The 20,417-nt window shown below is 44.4% G+C and overlaps 1 protein-coding gene across 8 annotated transcripts in view; it reads right to left on the minus strand.

Moving 5' to 3' along the window:
• The window catches only part of STS (steroid sulfatase), a 344,330-nt gene that overhangs the window by 255,261 nt on the left and 68,652 nt on the right, over positions 1–20,417 (minus strand). Inside the window, exon 1 of one of the 8 annotated variants that reach the window (XM_089904835.1) lies at positions 656–5,430. The exons of the other annotated variants lie outside the window; for them this stretch is intronic. The gene's annotated coding sequence lies outside the window, so the exon portion shown is untranslated. Of the gene's footprint in view, positions 1–655; positions 5,431–20,417 lie in introns of those variants that run through there. 8 annotated transcript variants of the gene reach the window in all.

Raw genomic sequence — 20,417 nt, forward strand, 5'->3', positions numbered from 1 at the left:
ATAGATCACAGATGTAGAAAACAAATGCATGGATACCAAGGGGGAAAGGGGGTGGGGTGAGATGAATTGGGAGATTGGGATTGACATATATACACTACTATATATGAAAGAGATAACTAATAAGGACCTACTGTATAGCACAGGGAACTCCACTTGATACTCTGTCATGGGCTCTATGGGAAAAGAATCTAAAAAAAGAGGGGCCATAGGTGTATGTATGACTGATTCACTTTGCTGTACAGCAGAAACTAACACAACTCTGTAAAGCAACTATACTCCAATGAAAGTTAATGAAAAAAAGACCAAGCTCACTCCCGAAGCAAAAATCAATGAAATAAAAAGTAAAGACACATGGCTCAGCTCACCCACCACGTGAAAAATGAATTTTTGTTTTACAATTGAAAGTTGAAGATACCAGAAGAGGAATAAATGTTCTTATGGCAGACACGGGTGAAAGAGATTAAATGGTGTGAAACTCAGACTCTGTGTGAATCTTAAGTAAGTCTCAGCCCCAAATCCAGCTACTCAGAGACCTACTTCGGGCTACTACGCTTTTACTGTACACAAAAATCAAATATGATTTCTTTTCAAATAAATTTTTCTTCATTCTGTATTTACTTATATTCTAAGTGTACACAAGAAAAAACACACAAACCAACTATTCAGAGAACCACTCAGGTCCTGTGTTTCTCTCCAGGTTTTTCTTTTTTCTGTGCTTGTGTCAACAGCTGAATGCACAGCACTCCTATGACTCTGTGCCCTGGATGCTGTTTTCGTTTTTCCATGCAGATCTCTCACTACAGGGTGGAGAAAAGTCTAAGAAAGAGCAGGGGTCAGACATGGAAGACACTGTCAGCACACGAAGGACGTTCATTTTTATCTAGAAGTGATGGAGAGACAGTAAAGATTTTAAGGAGGGCGGGACAGGCAAGTTTGATTTCCACTGAGATGGTCATTCTGCTACTCTGTGGTGGATGGATTGGCACAGGCTGGAGAGGACATGAAGATAAAGGCCACGACCCTACAAAGATGTCGGTACCCAGAGTAGGTGGGGACAGGCAGCAGAGAAGAACAGAACTGCATTGAGATGCAATCAGTAGACCTTGGTAACTAACGGGACAGGAAGTGTCAGAAAGAGAGGGCCGTGAATGGTACTTCAACTTTGCTCTCTGGAAACAGACAGGGGCCGTTAGCTGTCAAAGAGCACAATAAAGGAGAAAACATTTGGGGTTTAAGATTTTGAATCCTCTCCATGCCAGGATGTTGCTGTAGTAAGGACCCATTGTACACATGTGTGCTCTTTGGAAAAAAAAAAAAGCATTCCAATTTTCTGTGCTGTTCAGTGAGAGGGTTAGTTTACGTGTAAAACTTTTTTTTTTTTTTTTTTTTTTTTTTTTTGCGGTACGCGGGCCTCTCACTGCTGTGGCCTCTCCCGTTGCGGAGCATAGGCTCTGGACGCGCAGGCTCAGCGGCCATGGCTCACGGGCCCAGCCGCTCCGCGGCACGTGGGACCTTCCCGGACCGGGACACGAACCCATGTCCTCTGCATCGGCAGGCGGACTCTCAACCACTGCGCCACCAGGGAAGTCCCTACGTGTAAAATCTTTTAATTGAAATCCAATAGGGCAAAAGTCCGCTAATAATTATTAATATCTATATTAATTTCTGAATTGCCAAATGGTTTTGGTTCGCTCACTGCGACCGTGTATCATTAGTTATAGGTCCAAAATGTGTCTGGGGTAGATATTACTAAGGCTAATGTGAGAAATACCACCTAGTCCAATAAAGAGTGTTTCAAATTTTATGTTTCTCAATAGCCACTTACAATCCCACTGCATTTGAATTATTATTGTCTGAAGTGACCAGAATTTATTTTTTCCCCACAAACATGGATTAGTACAAAGTGCTTCTAAAGATGTTTCAAACTGTTAAAAGAGTTAGTTGATAAAAGTACTTAAAAGTTAAATAAAAGTGCTCCAAGATATTAAGAGTACAGCACATTAACTTCTGAAAAACAGCATAATGTCCCCGCTGAAAAAACTAAATTATTTTTCTGAACAACCTTAATTTGGCAAAAAAGCAAGAAAAAAAACTTTTTTGAGAATGCAGGTATTCCTAAAACAGAATTATTGTGAAGCGGAGAGAGAAAAGAACATTTTCATAACTAGAGGTGTAATTACATTAAATTTGTTCATTGAAAGAATATTAACACTGCACAGACATGACAGAAACTTTACCACAGCAAAACCAAAATGTCCCCGATCTATTTGCTTGATGCGGAAAAGGCTTATTGCAAACAGAGAAAAACCTACATTGCAAACCACACTTTGTTTAGAAGAAATGCCATTTTTGTTCAACCCAAGCTATGTATCATCAATGAAATTTGCTTAACAAAGTGTTACCTAATAAATATCCTATTTTAAATTCGTGAAGAAAAATAGTCTGACATCAGGGCAGCAAAACCCCCAAATGAATGTGTGTTTAAACAGCTGTTTCTATAGATTTAAATACCTATTCAGATTGCTTGTGTTTTCTCTAATATAAATATTTACGTCTTATTTATTTAGCGAACCCCGGTTTTTACTGACTGCGCAACCCTGGCTGGGACTCTGGTCTGTGACTTTTTCAGGATGCTCAAGTACACCCAGTACAGTTAAAGGAACTGTGCTAAGTATTAATAAAGAAAGGTACCTTTCAAAAAGTAAGTCTCGCCCAACCTCTCTGTTGACATTTGAAATCTTCCGAACGCTTGGGAAGACAGTCAGTTCTGGATGTTTGAAGACTCTCATGGCTCTCACTCACTTCTTCCCTTGCTCCTGAGTCCAGCTGATGCAGCAAGACACAGGAGGGAGGGCAGCAAAGCAAGGAACCCGGATGGGACCCCGCCCCCGCCATGCCCCTGCTGTCGCCCTGTCTGTGTAGGTCTCCGTTCCCATACAATAAGAGGGCTCCCGGCATGTCTAAAAGCCCACCCTGTTTCTGTGCCCACACCTGATGGTTCTTCTCTATGTCTGCCTGGAAATGACTCTGCATTGTTTTCCAGTGAGATACCAGAGGGAGCGACTCTGAGAGCATCATCACAGAGCAAAAGAGTCCCTGAAAACTGTAAAAACCAGAGTCTGAAAAGCATGTGACAGCCCATCCTGTTTGAGTTCCTGAAAAGCATTTCCTCCGCCGCCGACTGTCAGGGTCAATCTCTGGCTGCCTCAACCTGCACTGGGTACCTCAGCAAAGGCGGAATGTTCACCTTGAGATAGAGAAACAGAGAAGGCAGGTGCCCTGGCTGGGCTCCGGCTGATTTAATGGCACAGATGTGACTGTGTTTGGCATGAGATGAGATCCCTGCCGGCCCAGTCCAGAAGCTGGGGAATTTCTCACGCAAAGGTACCAACGGTCCTGCCATGGCTTAAAGACCCAACCAGGCAAGGCAGCTGAAAGGGAGCCTGCTGCTGGAGTTCAGAGCAGCAGACAAATACAAATTCAACCCCAGTTGGAAGAGTAAGAGCAGAAGGCTTCAGAATGAGACAGCAACGGCAAAAAGCAGCAAAAACAACTCACACCCCTCGCATGGCATCAAACTGTTAGCCTGGAGGCGCCCGTTTTATACAGATTGCTACCTACTTCTAACAACCAACGGCGCAGGCTGTTACTGTGCCCATTTTAGAGATGAGCAAAGTGAGGCTGAGAGGTGACGTTATCTGCTGGAGGACATGTAGCCAGTGAATAATGGGGCGGGGGTCACAGCCCAGCTCTGTGGGACGCCAACTCCATTCCGAGACAAACGTGAGGAGAACTGTCCAGCTAAGAGCGGGCTGTAGGGACCGCCTAGAAAGGGGGCCGGGGCCACGTATGCAGGCAGGGAGGGTTCTATTTCATTTTATACACGGTGGCGTTATTTGAATACTCATGACGCACTGGGTAAGTTGAAAATTATTTTTGACTGTGATAAAATCCACATAACGAAATTTACCATCTTAACCATTCTTAAGCGTACATTTCAGGGGCATTAAGTACATTCATCTTGTTGAAAACGATCCCCCCCCAACCCATCTCCAGAACTCTTCATCTTGCAAAACGGAAATTCTGTCCCTGTTAAACAACCCCTCATTTTCTTCTCCCCCAGCCCCTGGCACCCAGCATTCTCCTTTCTGTCTCTAGGAATCTGATGACTGTGGGTGCCTCTCACCAGTGGAATCACACAGTATTTGTCCTTCTGCATCTGACTTATGTCACTGACCACAATGTCAAGGTTCATCTGTGTCGTAGTGTCACGATGTCCTTGCTTTTTAAGGCTGAATCATATTCTGTTGCGTGGATAGAGCACATTTTGTTTATCCATTTGTCTGTTGATGGTAATTAGTTTTAAAAGACCAAATATAGAAAATGAGACACCAAATCGTTAACCACTATTAACTCTTGCCCTGGTCTTCTGACCACTGTTAGAAAGTTCTCTTTTTTGGCTGTTTGAAGGGTTAAAATTTGTGAACACCTAGAGATTTTGAAATTATATAATACACCTGTTCATAACATGTTTGATCACTCTGAGCTGTATAGTGCTATCTTTGCTATCTATACATACCTATATAGGATGACAAATACATACTATATACATATATATAGTGACTAGCAGTATGCCAAAATACATATCTCAGTTCATAAATAGGTTACACACATACACATACACATCACCTTGTATTCATATGTTGAAATGTCTATGACTATCAAGGTTTGATAAAAGTTAACACTTTAGTGTTTTCCCAAATTTACAAAAGAAATTTTTGTTGCTGCTGCTGTATTATTTTCAGTCTAAGTAGCTGAATATCTCGTAGCCAGATGTCTACAACTAAAGGTTCGCTTCTAAGACAAAGGAAGATTAGCAATTCACATACTCTGCACGTAATAATCCGTAATTATCGTGAGCAAATATTGAATCATGTTCTCATGCTACCCGGAAGATATATTACATCACGGAGCTTTGATAAAATGTCATTTTTAAAAAAAGTTTTATTGGAGTATAGTTGATTTACAATGTTGTGTTAGTTTCAGGTATACAGCACAGTAAAATGTCATTCTGTAATGAGTGGATTGCCTTTTAAGATAAGAGGTTGTCTTAACCCTCAACTGCGTTTTTTTCCAAAGCAAAGGAAAAATGCATTTTGAGATGGAGCTGTGCTAAATCTAGCACATTCACAAATGTGAACAACCAACACAGAGAATCCCTGCTAGAGCTTAATTCCCTTGCACTTTCTTACACTTTGGAAGGCTAAGCGTTTTTAAAACAGTGTTCTTTATGCGGTTTCAAAGTTCTGTAATTAAGAGATGCCTCCTGGGACTTCCCTGGTGGTCTCCAGTGGTTAGGACTCTGCGCTTCCACTGCCGTGGGCCTGGGGTTCAATCCCTGTCTGGGGAACTAAGATCCCACATGCAAGCCCACCCCCCCACCCCAAAACAAAAATCAAATAGGTACACTGAAAAAAAAAAAAAGAGAGGGAGAGAGAGGCCCCCCATAGATAAAGCCAGCTGGAATTAATTGTAACAGCGTTTGTTATGACCATGCACGCCCCTCCTGTAGACTTCCACTTGGAATGCATCTGAGTGACGTCGTAAACGGGATTCTCCCCTTGCTGCTCCCGTTCTAACTACTCCAGCGAGATCCCGAAGGCCCAGGATCTGTGGCACGTCTGTGCACAGGGCACTTATCGTTAAGACAACTGTGTGGGACGAAGACATTTCTCTCCTGCTCTGCCTAATAATCTGCTCAACCTCCAATCCTAAGGGCTGTGCCATTATCCACCACGCATCACGGCTCACCTCAGGTTTTCATCCATTTACAACTGGCTGAATTCTACAAAGAAAACTGTGTAACCGGAGTGGTCCTCAAAATTCTGGGGAGAGTCACCCCAGCTGGAGAGTTCTTGGTCCCAGAGAATAGTGAGCAGATAGACCATGACACTGGGATATGGAAGGAAGGGTGAGAAAGCCAGGTTTGGATGACCTCTCTAATGCTAAGAGTGATTTAGAGAAGGATTCTGTAAGAAAAACATATATAGAAATGGCTAAGATCAGGAGGTCTGCATGCTCCCCAAATTCATATGTGGAAATGCTAACTCCCAATGCGATGCTATTTGGAGGTGGAGCCTTTGGGAAGTGATGAGGTCATGATGAGGGTGGAGCCCTCACGGATGGGATTAGTGTCCTTATACAAGAGGCCCCAGAGAGCTCCCTCACCCCTTCCTCCAGGTGAGGAAGTGACGGCAGGCCGTCTGGCTTATGCAGAGTCCAGTCCCTCTGGCTAGAGTTCTTTGGGGTTCAGGGCTGGAGCCGACAGTGTTGCTGTGTCTACAGAGGTCCTGTCTGCACAGAGTTTTCTCAGGGCCCTCACGGGGAGGAGCAGAGCCTGCGTCAAGACAGATTTGGGATATTCCTGCATCGCCTGGCCAAAACACAGTACGCCAATCTCACGTGAATTTCTCTTTTTTCAAATTTTAATTTTAGTGGAACTATAGTTGATTTACAAAGTTGTGTGAGTTTCAGGTGTACAGCAAAGTGATTCAGTGATACATATATGTATATTCATTCTTTTTTAGATTCTTTTCTCATGTAGGTTATCGCAGAGGACTGAGTAGAGTTCCCTGTGCTGGACACACACAGGGATATACTGCTGGTTATATATCTTATCTACAGTAGTGTGTGTGTGTTCATCCCAAGCTCCTGATCTATCCCTCCCCCCATCAGCAGCAACATGGATGGACCCAGAGATGATCATACTGAGTGAAGTCAGACAGTGAAAGACTAATATCGCATGATATCACTTACATGTGGAATCTAATTTTAAAAAAAGATATAAATGAACTTATTCACCCAAATTTCTAACATGCAGTATGAAGGAATGGGCCTACATTATAGGCAATCGGACAGAATGAAAATGCATGAGGAGAAAGACAGAATACGAAGTAGAAAGTGTGGAGCAGAAGAGAAAGTGAGGGCTTTGGAAAAGACATGAACCGCTTCTTTACATCCTGACATTGTCACCTGTGCTATAAATATCAGAACGCCTCTGGGGTTGTTCTCCCTGTGATACTAAAGCTTTTGTGACGGGGGTGAGGACCGCTCAGGAGGGCTGTGACTTGAGACGAGAAGGAAGAACATTATTTTAGCTGCTAGGATCTGGGCCAAGCTTGACCAATTTAACAACCAGATTAGGGCACAAGACAAAGATGGCTCAAAACAAGTAGGACATCCCCACTAACGGGATGGTCAGCTGTTACTCCGAGGCTCACACTTCAGCAAGCTAGTTGACCCTCTGCATTGAAGGAATTTCATAGAAATGATCAGCCTGGCCATCTTTACAGGGAGGATAGGGTACTCCCTCCCCAGCACTCACAGAATCACTGATGTTCTTTTAGAGATTATAAATAAGTGCATAGGGCACTTACTATAAGCAGAATGCAAAGGCATTTTTCTAAAAAAATTGCTTTGGTCGTTAAGATGGTGCACAGCTGAAACGCATGGCCTCATCACCATCAGAACATTCTCCCAGGTATGAAATCCAGCCAGAGGAAGATGCAGGGTTAAATTTGTCCAAAGTGAGGGAGTGACCATGTCCTTGGCTGTGAGTCTGCAGCGAACTCGCCCCAAGGCCTCAGGGAACTGTGAGCTGGCCTGACATGTACAATGAGACAATGGGACTCTCCAGCACACAGCCCTGTGTGCTTGGGTGTCGGCAGGGCTTACAGCCTGGTCCCCTGACCAGCGCCAGACCCTGCCCTCCATCTTTCCCCCCAAGGAGTCAGCCTTCCCAGGGCCGGGGTCTGGGGAAGCAGGCACAGCCCCCTCATTCCCCATTAGAGTGGCACCCTGCTCCCCTGTTGTATCCACCTCACTGGTTCCAGGCAAAAGTGAAAGCACATTGGAATGGGAATCTTCCCAGCCTCTTCCTCTTGGAAGAAAGAGTTCAGAAACAAACCAAGGCAGAGGAAGATGCAAACTCCAACCGAGCTAAGCATGTGTCGCTTTGCTTTCTCTGAAACCATCCTCCGTGTCTCAAGATGGTTAAAAGAAACAAATGGAAAGAAGTCCAATAAATGTCTTTGGTTAAGCAGAATGCATGTATAAAATTTAGGGACTTCCCTAGCAGCCCAGTGGTTAAGACTCCAAGCTTCCACTGCAGGGGGCGCAGGATCAATTCCTGGTCGGGGAACCAAGATCCCGCATGACGTGTGGCACAGCCAATAAATAAATAAATAAAAATATAAGAGTTGGTAGTACAGGAACAGAGCGCCATCCCTCCCACGGTGCTCATGCAGCCTGCAGATGGCGCTTGGTGTTCAGGGATCACCCCACGCACCCCTCTGTTCATCTCCCCATGACCTTCCCGTTCACGCCAGTTTCCCCAGCTCCAGACCTCTAGGCTCTGGGTCTGAATTTGGTTCCCCGGATCTGCACTGTCTGGCTCTTTGCCATCGGATCCCAAATACCCTTCGACGACACCCCAGAATGCAAATGCTGACACTGAGCCCCTGTCCACTCAGGAGACTGGTACGTAGTTGAAAATGTTTAAAGAAGCAGAAGTTACAGGATGTGAAAAAAGCACTGCCAGTTAAGAGGTAGAAAGCCAAAGGGACCCCCCAAATGCTCACGTTGACAAGATAAAGCACAAAGCCTCAAAGTCATAATGACTTTCTTAATCGTGGAGAAATTCACATACCATCAAATCCACCACACAGACCAGTGAAAAGTGTACGGCTCAGGCTTTCGGTACCTTCACAATGGAATGCAACCATCGCCTGTGTCTAGTTCCAGAATGCTTTCATCGCCTAAAAGAAAACCCTGCACCCATCTACTACTCACGCGCCATTTTCTCGTCCCACCTGCCCTTGGCAGCCGCCAACTTGCTTTCTCTACGGATCTGAAGATTCTGGATATTTTCCATAGATGGAATCATACAGTATGCGGCCTTTTGTGTCGGGCTTTTCTCACTGAGCATCAGTTTTCAAGGCTCATCCACACCGTAGCCTGTGTCAGTGGTTCATCCCTTTTCACAGCTGAGCACTATTCCACTGCACAGGGCCATGCCACGTTTCTTTATCCATCTGTCAACGGACATCTGTGTTGCTTCCACTTTAGGGATATTTTAACTAAGTGCTGCAGTGAGCACTGATACAGAGGTTTTCGTTTGAACACCTGCTTTCACTTCTGGGCAGACACCTAGGAGTGGAGTGGATATGGAAATTCTATGTTTAACTAACTGAGGAAGTATCAGACTATTTTCCACAGCGGCTGCCGCGTTTTACCTTCACACCAGCAACAGGACACTCTCCGTTGAAATCATCATTTTTCAAACCCATCAGAAAGCTGAGGATGCAAGGAAACTGACACGAACCTGAGTCCAGGCTGTGGTGACGCCTCCTCCCAAGATGAGACCCTTGGGTGCTTTCATCCCCGATGGAGAGAATGGGAAAAAGTGGGGGGAACCAGCTGAAATGGAAAGCTGCGTTTAACGGCTTCATGGGGGCCGGTGGGTACAGAAGATCAGGAACTCGAGACGGTACAGGCAGACAGCAGTCTGCACCCAACCCTTCAACGTATCCCTACCAGTCTTCACTGGTCCACTGAGTGGTCTTACGCCACGGCTAGGGTGGGGCAGGAAAAGGACAGGCACCCCCCGACCAGGCACTCTGAGCTTTGGCCACGGGCAGTCACACCTGTCCCTGCCCCCCGGTCAGGATGGGAACACGGGTCCAGCAAATCTAGGGCAGGAGAGAGAACAAGAAGCTTTCCTCAAAGACCCAACAAGCCAGCAGCCAGGCTGCAAAGCAGAGCGAAATCCTGTGACCCTCACCAGGGCTCAGATCCCAAGCTCTGTGAAAGAGGAAGTGTGGACCCCACAGCAAAGCCCGTGAAGCCAGAGGGAACTGAACCTAATTAAAGCTACGGCAGGTAACATCTATACGGACAGAGTGGCTCGCGCCAGAGGCCAGGTAAACAAGGGGGTGTGATGTTTTCCAGGGGTAAATATTATGCAATTCAGTGTGGGCTATTCTTTAACACTCAATGTCCATCATTAAAGATATATATGTATAAACACACATATATACGTAGATATGTATGTATAAACTATGTATACACATAGCTATACATACATTAGATGTCAAGTAGCATACGATGTGCAGCTGCTAAAATGATCAGACGTACAGAAAGACAAACACCATATGATATCACTTATATGTGAAATCTAAAATATGACACAAATGAGCCTATCAGATACAGGCTCACAGACACAGAGAACAGACTTGGGGTTGCCAAGGGGGAGGGGAGATGGGGGGATGGAGTTGGAGTTTGGGGTTTGCAGATGAAAACTAGTATGTACAGAATGGATAAACAACAAGGTCCTACTGCAGAGCACAGGGAGCTATATTCCACATCTGTAATAAACCATCATGAAACTGAAAAAAATGATCAGGCATAGCCCCTAAAACGTCCATAATGATAATAAATATGTCAAAGGATCCATAAAAGAATTTAAGCACGTTCATTGTCTTCCACATGTAGTACCTTTTGGATAAATGGTATCTACAGGCTTTGTCAATCAATTAATAGGATTACTAGGCAGTAATTCAAACTGCCTTCAGCTGAAAAGCAGTTTTGCCATAACTATATAAGTAGATCCAGTCTTCGGGATACAAAGTTCACAAAGAACCCCCCGGGCTGAACGGAAGATGTGCCTGCAGGAAAAGGTTATCTTCAGGTCCACTATTTAGCGGAGCATTCTTCATCCTGAGAGTAAACAGTGAAAATCTAGATAATACAGGACCCTTCGTGATAATAACGGTCTCTGGGTTAAAGGTTAGTTTGAAAATAACTCTGGGTATCACAGCTGAAGGCATCTTTCCCCACATACAGCTTTGTTCTTTGTGCTCCATTCCACTGGGGTGTCCTCACTGAAAAGCATCTCGTACAAAGCAGACACGCTATCGGCAACGATCCTCAGACGTGGAATCTGCATGAGTTTCAAGCTCGTTATCACTTGCTGACCGATAGCGGTAGCAAGAATAAACCCAGAAGGTCCATGGTCAAGCAGCAACATCATGATACTTAACAGAATATAATTCTACATAATTAAATAGCTAATAACTGCAGCTCCTTATTTATTAAAACGGTACTATCATCATAGAGTAGCTGTATGCATTAGGTAAATACCCAGAGACATGCACATACTAACTAGAGGGGCATGCAGGGTGATGGTCTCATTCATAAACAACCAGAGAATTTTTTAAGTAAAAAAATGAAGATATGATGATTTAGCAATACCACTCCTGGGCATATACCCAGAGGAAAACTGTAATCTGAAAAGATACATGCACCCCAGTGTTCACCACAGCACTCTTTACAATAGCCAATACATGGAAGCAACCTAAATGTCCGTCGACAGCGGAATGGATAAAGAAGATGTGATACATACATACATATATACATACATATATATATATATATATATATATACACAATGGAATACTGCTCAGCCATAAAAAAGAATAAATAATGCCATTTGCAGCATCACGGATGGACCTAGAGATGATCATACTAAGTGAAGTCAGAGAAAGACAAACATCATATGACATCGCTTATATGTGGAATTGAAAAAATGATGCACATGAACTTATTTTCAGAACCGCAAGAGACTCACAGACATAGAAAACAAACTCATGGTTACCAAAGGGGAAAGGGGGGGAGGGATAAATTAGGAGTTTGGGATGAACATATACACACTAGTATATGTAAAATAGCTAAACAACAAGGACCTACTGTATAGCACAGGGAGCTATACTCAATATTTTGTAATAACCTAGAAGGGAAAAGAATCTGAAAAAGAACAGATGCATATACGTATAACTGAATCACTTTGCTATACACCTGAAAATAACACAATGTTGTAAATCAACGATCCTCCAATTTAAAAAAGGAAGGTATGATAAACTTGAGGCTGGTTACCTCAAGACGTATCTGCTGCGAGATTCTTGAAAGAGTATTTCTATAGATGGTTTGTGTGCACTGTGGAAGGCACGTGGTAATCCCTGGCACCATCATGAACTCACTAGGAACAAAGCACACCACCCCATCCTTTACAATCAAGCCACCAGACCTCCAACTCCTGATAATATCAGCCACAGAATGAACCGTAATTCTAGCCCAGGATCCAAAAATCTCACGTGACAGTACCTATGACTTGTAGCTGGATAAACAGATGGTCCAAAGGAGTGCTGATTTGCCAGAGAGTTGTAGAAAATGCGAAAGGTTTTTGAGAATATGCTCTACAACTTGGCTCTATTCAATAATTTATACCAATGATGTGTATGGATGAACTACAAGAATATTTATCCAGCACGTGGGGGAGAGTTTGTGCTTTGGAAGAGAATAAAGTCTCAGAAAGACCTTGGTAAATGGAACACAAGAGGAAGATCAGCAAAATTAAATTCAATGGCAAGACCCATAACCCACTTATTTAAGAACCATAATCACTGGCACCAGGACGCTGACATTAAGATGTGGCGTGATTGCCACTCCTGCGAGGGAGATTTTAATGGATGAGAAATTAAGCATTAGGCAGGTGAGCCATGGAGTGACTTAAAGTCATGAAGGCTAAAGTTCATACTGCTTGGTACCCATTAATATGGAGATGTTTTGGTGAGCAGGAAGAGAATTTACACTGGACACTTCACACATTAGACCACAGTGGGAATAATATTTTTCAGTTCACATGGCTGCTAATAAGTACGGGGGACAACCTGGCTATGAGGTGAGAGCAAACAGGATGCCCAGGGGTGCAAAGACCATGTTGTGTATGTGATGTCTCCAGAATCAGGAACACTTCACCCAGGGCGCAAAAGGCACCTGCCTTTCAATTTATTTGAGTGGCTTGTCTGCAAAAGAGAGAAAGAATTTAGTGGCTGTCTCAGAGGCGAGAGCTAGGACTTTGTCCAAAATAAGGACCACGACCTTTTAACAGCTGCCAGACCACAAAATGATCAGCCTGTCAGATCGCATCTATCGGAGATGCACAAAACCCCATCTGTTGGGGATACTGCAGAGGGATTACTTCAGCGAGAAGCAGGGAATTTGAACAAAGTGACTAGTATAATCCTTCCCAGCCAGGAGACTCCATCAGTCCATAAGCAAACTCAACATCTAAAGATATACTGAAGCAGAAAGACAAAAATAAAAGCATACGCCATAGGAAAGAAACCCAACCAGACCAGTGTTCTCCAAGGCACCTATTCACAGGACGCCTCTTTCTTTGCCTACTAGATGGTGGATGGGGTCTGTTGATGAAATAAACTTGACAGGAAGATGATAATTAACAAATAATTTGGCAACATAATTTAATTACGGGTCATCTGGAAGTTTTGAAACAGCCGTAAAAGCAGTTTGCATCTCACTAATTAGTCCCATTTATAACCCTTGCTAAACCTTCTCTTGCAAAGCTTCACCGGAAAATCATTATAATCAATGGAAATTACCCAGCAACAACAGTTTTTAAAAACAAGTACGTGGAAATGTGTATTGAGAGAATATCCAACAGAAGCGGGTAGCTCCCGTGAACTTCCCAACTCGGTTTGTTTCAAGGTTAAAGCAACAGGCGTTCTCACGATCTTCAAGGCACCATCTCCGGGTCAGGGATGTGAGCAGAGGGTCCAGGAGATGGAAACTCCATTCATTTACCTTCCATCTGTAAGAGGGAAGAACAAATCTAACTCCATGTTGGATCTGTTTCTTCTACTTTAATCTCTGTAATTCTACTGCTTTTGCTACAAGTTCATCACTAAAAGGATGTTGCCTATACCTTAAATTATACCTAATGGCCCATCTCTGGGCCCCCTGCCTTCCAGGTAATGAGCATGAAGCTAAAATACCTTTGCTTAGCTCACAGGAAACATCCCGACCAGGCCCACCTGTCTATGGCTGCAGGAAGGAAGAAACGAACACATCCCCTTTGCAGTCTGGCCAGAACCAGGAGATTTTCAGATTTACCTCCTCACTGCCCCCTCTTTCTTCTATAAAAGAAACCAGCACCCAAACCCGAGTGAGATGGTTCTTTGGGACACGAGTCCACCATCTTCTCGGTCTGCTGGCTTTCTGAATAAAGTGGCTATTCCTTGTCCCAACAACTTGTCTCTCGATTCACTGGTCTGTTGTGTGGCGAGCAGTAGGACCTTGAACTCGGTAACACATTCATGGTTTCTGCACCAGCGGGAATTTAGTTCCCATATTCGCAGAAGGAGCTTCTCACTGGAAACAGGAACTCCCAAACAAGTCTTGGCATCCCTTCTCAAGTATCTCTTAACCGTCCAGTTTCGCTCTGCTGCCAAGGCTTGGCCAACAGCACTGCCTGTGCAGGTCACGTGATGAAGATATGCCTACATGTACATTCTCTTGGGGTGACCACTGAATGGTTTCTCCCTTGCATCTCAACAACAAGAATGTAAGAAGAACTTGGTAGGTGGACGTCATACCGCTGACAACACTGAATCTCACCCGAGCCCTGTGATCTTGGGAAACAAGAGACAGCTAAGAAATACCCACACCATCTGTGTTTTGGAAAAGGGCTGACTACAATGACCTCCTTTCCCTGTAAGGCTTCATGGACGCCTCCCATGCCTGCCTACAGCCAGGCCAGACACAGAACCTCAGAATTCCCATCCTTTGTCTCATGGCTGATTCACTGAACGGTTTGTCCCCACTGATCAACTGAAACACGATGTTTGTGAACCAAACTTGGGTTCAGCTTCTCTCCTTCCTCCAAGTCCCACCCTCAGCCTGAGCCTGCAGGCAGCCCCTCCTGAGGAAAGACTGGCCTCCAGGTAAACCATTCTCTGATCTACTGTCCAATCAGGCCACCCTTTCATCCACTTCACCACACCTGGTTCTTTCCAGCCTGGCTCACTTCTCTCTGTTAAAATATATATATATATATATATATATATATATATATATTTTTTTTTTTTTTTTTTTGCTTAACCTTTGAAACTCTTGCAGACCGTATGGTCAGTGTGTTTTCCATCTTGCAACAATCTGTCTCGCCCTTTGCAATAAATCTGTTGAGTAAAAGTCGCTCATTACTGAGACTGGATCTGTTTTTCTATCGGATACCATGCCGACCAGGCTGGCTGCGGCAGACGCTTGGACCAGCAGAGTTGGAGCCCTTGTCAAGTTTGAATTTTACACAAAATCAACCTCCCTTTCCCGCGACATATCATACAGACTACAGAATCACAGCCCTTGGTGTAGCATCCTGGCTGTTTAGCATCTACAGAAAGCCAGATGCCACTTATCATCATTTTGATGAAAATCAGTGCAGGTGTGTGCCTGCCCCGCCTCGCGAGATGCTGGTTACATACCTGTCAGGTTGTAGGTCAGATCAGCTATGACTCAGTTACTCTGGCAGAGAGCTCTCATGGGCTTGAAGGAACAATACAGTCTAATATTTCTGCTCTACATGTCAGCTCCACACTAGCAACTCCGCCTCCTATTCAGGGCTACTGAGCATGGCCTTGCGGGTCTACGGAGGCCCTGTTTCGGGGAGCAAACCTTGCCACCCCCAAATATCTCTCTGGCAGGCAGACTGTATCTCCAGCTGAAAACAATCCCAGCCCAAAAGACCCGGGAAGAAACTTTGATCTTCTCCCTAACTGCCTAAGAAAACTTACATAGAGGGCCTGTTCCAGGAACAGGGCATCACCACACATGTCAGCAAAGACTGTGGACCAGGCGGGCTGGGAGAAACTCGGCAGGGCCTGGAGATCAGAGTCCTCCCTGTGTCCCATTACCTCTGCCTGGTCCGGCAAACATTTATTTACCAAACTTTTGTGTTTCTGTCTCCGTATGAATTGCCTTCCTCCCCTGTGAAGTCCCAAAGCACTGCCCTCAACAACTTCTTTTGTCTTTAAGTAAAGGTTGTATTTGAGGTGAGGGTTTGGGCCATTTTAGTGACTCAGTTTTCCTGGGTCTCTCCCATGGATACGTGTTATTCAACTTTTGGGTGATTTTCTCCTGTTCAGCTGTCTCATGTCCATTCAGTTCTTAGACCAGCCTGAAGAACCTACAAGGGTAGAGAAATATTTCTTTATCCCCAACAGCTGCCAATCCCCTTCCCCTCCAGAGAATAAGAACAGACGATGTATGGCTGTGATGGCAAAATGAAGACATGATATGAGCCAGCCTGGGTCCAACCCGGCGAGCACTTCTCATAGTCTTGTGAGCTTGTCTTCAAAAGGATCCAGCAGCGATAGAACACATCTGCAGAAGGCACTGCATGTGGGTGAAGTTACAGCACGAGGCCCCTCACCGGTAACTGCAGAGGAGAACTTACAGCAAAATCACACAGAGACAATGCAGAAAACGACCACTCAAATTCCAACATGAAGCTGCCTATGACATTTATTTATGGGCTCTTCAGGGAGGCTGAATGTTGAAAGGATTTTTTTAATAAAATAAAATTACTGTCTTTCTAGGAAACTCCCATGATGAAAAGAAAATACCGACCCACAGGAAATACACAGAAACAACTGTCTGCTACACGACATGGAGTTTTCCAGGATTCATTTTCCATCTCCCAAGGGCCTTGTGGAATCACAGGTGGGTCCACAATGCTGGCTCAAGTCACCTGTATCTGCCACATGGTCTCTACAGGTATCTCCTTGGATTTACACTAGGTATGGAAGTCTGTGTCACAGGAGGTTCCTTGGGCCCTAAAAGACCAATATGGAAGATGCCTAATGGGCATCTATAAAGAGCTGATATTTCCATAAAGATTTTTTTAAATGAGATACAAAAAATTGAAATAAAATGACCTTGATTGAAGTTCTCCCAAGATTCTGAAAAAAATAAAAATATTTTCTGTGGAAATCAAACTAAAAATCTAGCCTCGAAGTATCCAAATCAATACATTTTCAAGAAAAACGAGAAACTCAATAGTTTGGAAAATTCACAAAACACACAAGCAAACAAGTACCGTGAATAAAAACCAAACAAAACAAAGAGCAAGTGAAACAGACCCTCATAAATTACAGAGAGTGTAATTATCAAAGACCCTAAAATAAGTATCGTTTATATGTAAAGAAACAAAAGATAAGCTTGGAAATGCAATCAGTAAAGATATTTACAAAGAAAAATATTTTGTATGTTTTAAAAATATACATATACATTGTATTTGTACAACATGACAGACAAAGATACGAGTAAAATTTTTTTTTTTTTTTTTTGCGGTACGCGGGCCTCTCACTGTTGTGGCTTCTCCTGTTGCGGAGCACAGGCTCCGGACGCGCAGGCTCAGCGGCCACGGCTCAGGGGCCCAGCCGCTCCGCGGCATGTGGGATCTTCCCGGAACGGGGCACGAACCCGTGTCCCCTGCATCGGCAGGCAGACTCTCAACCACTGTGCCACCAGGGAAGCCCCACGAATAAATTTTTTTAATATTTTAAAAAAAAACTGGAATAAACAATTATTAGAAAAGTTAGAATTACTGGAGTTACTGGAAATAACATCAAAATGTTAATAAAAGATTATTTCTGGATGGGTATTTTGGAAGATGAGAAGACTTCCACCTACTTCCATATTACAAACTCAAACCAATGATATAATGGATGACTTTAACTTCTGTTTTGTGTACCCATTTATTTCTTAAATACAAACTATGCTTTGAAGCATTAAGATCTAGTCAAAATTATCAAATTGTATAAAGTCCACGAGAAAACAGCTCTGGAATTGGTAATTAGGAGGTTGCTGAGTCCCAAGACTGGTGTTTCAGTGAACAAATGGAAGAAATCAGACTGCAGAGTTGGAGAAACAACATGCTGTCAGAAAGCGGAAGCACCATCTATAGGTCAGTCACACAGAACCCCACTGCTAACACGCCATCCCCACGCCTGACTGCCGGCCTCTAAGGCCAACACCTGAACAGCCTCCTGGGCTCACTTCTGAGTTTCCGTGATAGGGATCCTGTCTCCACACCTGACACAAAGGAACTGGACCCCAAGCCCTGAGCTTCCTACACCCATTCTGTGTGCAGCCCTCTTGGTACTCATCCACAGTCCACAAGCATCCTACCTTTGGTGATAGAGAGGTCCTCTACACCATAAGGTCCAAAAGAGCTGAAGTCAACCAACAATGTAAATGACAATCCTTAGAGCTAACATGATGGGGGTTGCGGGGGGGGGGGCGGGCAGGAGTAGGAAGAAAAAAGCCAAGTGAGGCACCAAAATGGTAAGGAGTTGGCCTGGGAGAGCGGAGGTGTCTAGTTCCCTCCTGAGGGCAGAGGTGCATATCATTCTCATACACAGAAAAACAGTAACAAGGTTGTGCACTTAGAAACCACTTTAAATGATACCACTTCCAATAACAACGGAGATACATAGACACTGAAATAGCAAGCCTTGCATTTAATGCTGATTACAAGTATATCGTGCAAACTCATTGCAACACAGTAATTGTCAGCAAGAAAATCGTTAGGTTCAGTACAATGCCTCATCACATAATCGAAAGGGAAGAAGCATGGCTCCTGTGTATGTAAATACGTAAACATTTGGGTGATCTCAGAGGGATTATCTCCAGGTTCATGAGTTATCTACTTAAAACAACTAACTCCAGGGACTTCTCTGGCGGTCCAGTGGTTAAGGCTTCGCCTTCCAATGCAGGGGGTGCGGGTTCCATCCCTGTTCGGGGAGCTAAGATCCCACATGCCTTGCGGCCAAAAAACCAAAATGTAAAACAGGAGCAATATTGTAACAAATTCAGTAAGGACTTTAAAAATGGTCCACGTCAAAAAAAAATCTTTAAAAAAAAAACTAACTCCAATGTGAAGAAGACCCCCGAAATCAAACGTCAGCATTATATAAAACCCCCTCTATACATGGCAAACTCTCAGTGGATCAAGTCAAAGAGATGCTAGCCTATCTTGAGACATAGTTCTTTCCCAAGTATTTATAACCACGTCCCCGTCTCAATTCAAATCTTTCTCTAAAGCCACAGTTTTATGTGCGTACCCCTATTATGATCACAGCCTACCCTGCATTTCTTAACTTTTGCCCTGTAAGTAATTTATTATATACGCTGATGTCTGCTGACTGTCGAAGGATGGGGACCAAGAGTCAAGAACCCACAGACAACAGTGTACGTGATGGATTTGCATGGGGGAGGCCCTGGAAGACGGTGCAGGAAAAGGACATCCAGATGTTTGGATTCAATCCCAGCCCGGATTTCAGACTTGGGAGAGGTGCCTTCTCCCCATTTGGAGCAGGGCAGGGATGCTCCAGCCCTGAGATTGAAAAAAAAAAAGAGGGAGTGCCATGTGGGTCCAGGAGCCGTCCAGCCTTCTCCCTGAACCCCACCAGGAGAGACCTTGATTGACGGCCACTGGGAATCTCAGCAAATGGTGATGGATGGAGACCCCAAGAGCATGCCACAGACACACTCACACTATGGGATTCAAGAAACAGTGGTTGCAAAGGGAAAGAAAGTCGTTTGCACAGAGTACAGCTGTCTCCAAGGAGATAAGGTCCACAAACTCAAGCCAGAGAAATGTGGGTATGACAGGCAGAATTCTAAGAACACCAGCAATATTCTTGCCCCCCTGTTATACACACCTTGTATAATCTCTTCTCCTTGAGGGGTGCAGGGGCAGGACCTGTGAATAGGATGGGTGTCATTCCTGTAATCAGGGCACTGATCGGTTGACCCAGAGTTCATTCAACAGAGAGATAACCTTGGGTGGGCCTGACCTAATCAGGTGAGCCCTTAAAAGGTACGGAGCCCAGAAGTCTCTCCGAAGTCACGAGAGGTGTGCCCAGCTGGTATCAAAGGAGAAGTGAATAGCTATGATGAGAACCGCCTGCAGGGGCCATGTACCCAGGAGCGGTGGGTGACCTCTAGGAGCTGAAGGCTGCCCGAGACTGACAGCCAGCAAGGAGACGGGGAACTCAGACCCCAACTGCAAGAAACTGAATTCTTCCAGCACCCACTGAAGTTGGAAAGGGATCCTGAGCTTCAGAAGAGATGTTAGTCTGGTGACAGGCTAAGTAGAGGGAGCACCTATCCCTGGCCTGGACTCCCGACCCGCAGAGGCTGGGAGATAACTTACAGAGCTTCCTTAAAGCCACTGTCTGTTGTGAAACAAGAGAAAATGAGTACAGTGGCTATAAATCTTAAGCCAAATGCTTTCCTATCCAAAGCTAGAGAGATCTCAGGCTAGGAGATGTGGTTTGCAAATGTATTTCCATATCCCACATGTGGAAAAAAATCTGTGGTATTCATCACTATGTCAAATTCTTTTCTTTTTTTCATACCACCTGCAAATAGGTATTCAGCTGCATCTGTATGCTACATGGTACGAGGCTCAGCACAGCCCATGGCATCTCATAAAGGCC

Source organism: Delphinapterus leucas, chromosome X, assembly GCF_059928025.1.
Source record: "Delphinapterus leucas isolate spDelLeu-1000000601 "Yukka" chromosome X, BTC_Dleu_Yukka2, whole genome shotgun sequence".
Taxonomy (NCBI): domain Eukaryota; kingdom Metazoa; phylum Chordata; class Mammalia; order Artiodactyla; family Monodontidae; genus Delphinapterus; species Delphinapterus leucas.